Source organism: Limulus polyphemus, unplaced genomic scaffold (assembly GCF_000517525.1).
Source record: "Limulus polyphemus unplaced genomic scaffold, Limulus_polyphemus-2.1.2 Scaffold2053, whole genome shotgun sequence".
NCBI lineage: Eukaryota > Metazoa > Arthropoda > Merostomata > Xiphosura > Limulidae > Limulus > Limulus polyphemus.
The window spans coordinates 5348-8172 of record NW_013667663.1 but is presented as its reverse complement, the minus strand read 5'-3'; the positions used below and the strand labels follow the sequence as shown (position 1 = coordinate 8172).

Sequence of the window (2825 nt, the reverse complement as noted above, 5' to 3'; positions counted from 1 at the left end):
GTTACTAAACAAACATTATTTAGAACAAAAATAACATGCAATAACTGCCCAGAATTCTACATCGGAGAAACGGGAAGAAAATTGGTAACCAGATTCACAGAACACAATAAAAACCATCCCATGTTTTCCACCATTGCAACTCAAAAAACCATAGTATATCTATTAAAAACAGTAATTTTAAACAAAGAACCAAACATAAACAAACGAAAAATCAAGGAATACATCTTAATTGAACAAAACAACCCTACTCTAAACCAACACCATGGGGTGCCAAGATATCTCTTCTAAGTCTTGCAACAGTATCCGGTCACACATATATATCTGTGTTAGTGTACACTAACTGTACCTAATGATGACAAAACCTTGTCGAAATGTTGTATATTTGCTGTTTTGTTAAACTTATAAAGTTTTTCTTCATTACCCATTCAAGCCATCTCCAAGTATTATTACCTGAAAAGTTATTTACTTTGTGTGGCATGTGATGGTGCAACCGTAATGTTCGGGAGTAAAAAGGGGAGTTAAAAAACTGATGAAAGACAAATTTCCTTCTGTAATTGTATGGCACTGTGCTAATCACAGATCAGAACCGTCAGTTGGTGACACTAAAATCAGTCTCAGGAATAAACAGATTTAAAGCATTTATCGATAAACTTTATGTCCTGTATCACGCGTCGCCTAAAAATAGCAGAGAACTGAAACTGTACGCGAACTTGCTGGAGATTCAACTTTTAAAAATTGGCCAAATTTTATGCAATCGATAGGTGGCATCTAGTTTTCAGTCAGTTTCAGCTGTTTGTAAAAACTATGAAGCATTACTGTAACATTTCGAAAATGCAAAGCATGATTCAACAAGAGACAAAATAGAGCAATGTGCATATGAGGGCTTACAGCAAAAAATTACAAGCACAGAATTTCTATTGGATCTAGGATTGATGTGTGATGCTCTCCAAGAATTATCCGAATTGAGTTTGGAGTTACAAGAGCACGATATAGACTTGTACGAGGCGAATCAAAAGATAAAAGCTCTTGTACAAATGTTTGAAGAAAGATGAATGATTCCAGGCCCATATTAGAAAAATGCCGCTGAAGCCACCAAAAATCTTCACTTCTGGGGAGTTTCACTTCACAAAAAAAGATTGCAAAAAGGATCCTCTGATTAATCCGGAAGGTTTTTACAGAACCTTGAAAAAAATAGGTCGAAATAGGTTGCTTGATAGTGAAGATGACGATATAGCACAGTGTGCACATGTGCTTGATAAAAACATTGAACTGAAAACATTGATGCTCATTTAACATTTGGCAAGATGGAGGTCAGAAAAATTATCAATAAGACTTCAATTAAATGAAAGACATATGATTAGTGGATTTCATCAGTATTTGATTGAAAAGACGGTTCCAGAAAAATTGCAGCATTTGAAACACGCTCCGAGTACTATTCCCATTTCTACCAGTGAATGTGAATGAGGGTTTTTACAGATCAGTTTGAATGTCACCCCAACCAGAGCTTTGTTGATGACAAAAACCATTCCGGCACTTTTGTTTATGAAACTTGTTGGACTGCCCCTTCCACATTTTGACCCAATAAAATATGTAGAGTCATGGTTGCTCCGAAAATGTCACTCAGCAGTTGACACTAAAAGCAAGAAACTAAGTCAGGATATTGCATCAGATGAGAGCAACATGTAAATTGTTTGACATACACTCGAATAGTTCACAAAAATCCCAAATTGTGCTTTCCTCACTGAAAAAATTAAGCAAAAGATCAAAATTCCAAAATTGTCTACATCTCTGTTTGGGACCTGTAAAAACGTATCTTTGTACCAATTCCCATGTAAACTGGTTGAAATATGGCAGAGTAATTGTCAAAAACCCCTAAAATTATGCTTTCTGTGGCAACTTGACCCCCCCTATAATTGCTAAAAATGGACAATTCCACCATTTTTGTTTGTCAATGTGTGGGGCCTCTAGAAAAATATCTTTTTTTTTTTACCAAATCCCATGTAAAATGGTCAAAATACCACCAAGTAATTGAACAAAAAACCAAAATTATGTTCTTTTTGTGAGCTCTGACCACCTCTAAAGACTCCAAATGGGCAAATCCAACCTTTTTTGCATATTTGCTGTAAGTAGGACCACACAGAAGCCCAAAATATACAATCTTGGGTTGAGTGGTCTTTAACCCCATAAAATGGCATAACTCAGAAAAATGGTGTCTGGGCATATTGGACCAAGGTGTAACCCTACCAAGATTCAAGTCAATCCACTGAGAAATGAAGGAATGAACAACAGAAAAACAGTATGTCTCTCTGTGGAGACATAAAAAAAAAGATAAACAAATGTTTAATATTTTATGTGGGAAGTACTCCTTATATTAGTTTCAAGTTGGTAAACCAAACTACTTGTTAAATAAGAAGAAGATTAAAAAAACTGAAGAAATATAATAATCACATGCAGTCTTACCTAAGAGGATGGAGAACCAGGAGAACCAAAAATGCTATAAACAATCGGTGGGTATACCAAAACACGTTGTAGCAGGTTTCCCTTTATTCAGAAAAAAAGATATAAAAGACAATTATTTGTTGGTTCCATTTAACCTTACATTCAAGTTAAGTGGCAACCTCATTTCTGAAGTTTCAGGTTGCTGCAAAACAAATTCTTTCTTTCTGTTATATCTCTCACTATGCAAGTCTAATACAATGCAACACTCTATAGAGATAAACCATCATACTACATTTTACTGTAAACATTAATGTCTCCCAGTGTCTTAATGGTAACTGTGAAGGCTTATAAGGCTAAAATAATCCAGTTAGTCCACATTTCAAAAT

The 2825-nt window shown here is 35.1% G+C and overlaps 1 protein-coding gene across 3 annotated transcripts in view; it reads right to left on the bottom strand.

Moving 5' to 3' along the window:
• The window catches only part of LOC111087359 (NADPH oxidase 1-like), a 21937-nt gene extending 19394 nt beyond the window's left edge, over positions 1-2543 (bottom strand). For 2 of the 3 annotated variants that reach the window (XM_022393731.1, XM_022393729.1), the window contains exon 1: positions 2461-2543. The gene's annotated coding sequence lies outside the window, so the exon portion shown is untranslated. The remainder of the gene's footprint in view (positions 1-2460) is intronic. The other variant, XM_022393730.1, reaches the window with a different exon arrangement.
• Positions 2544-2825: the final 282 nt, after the last annotated feature.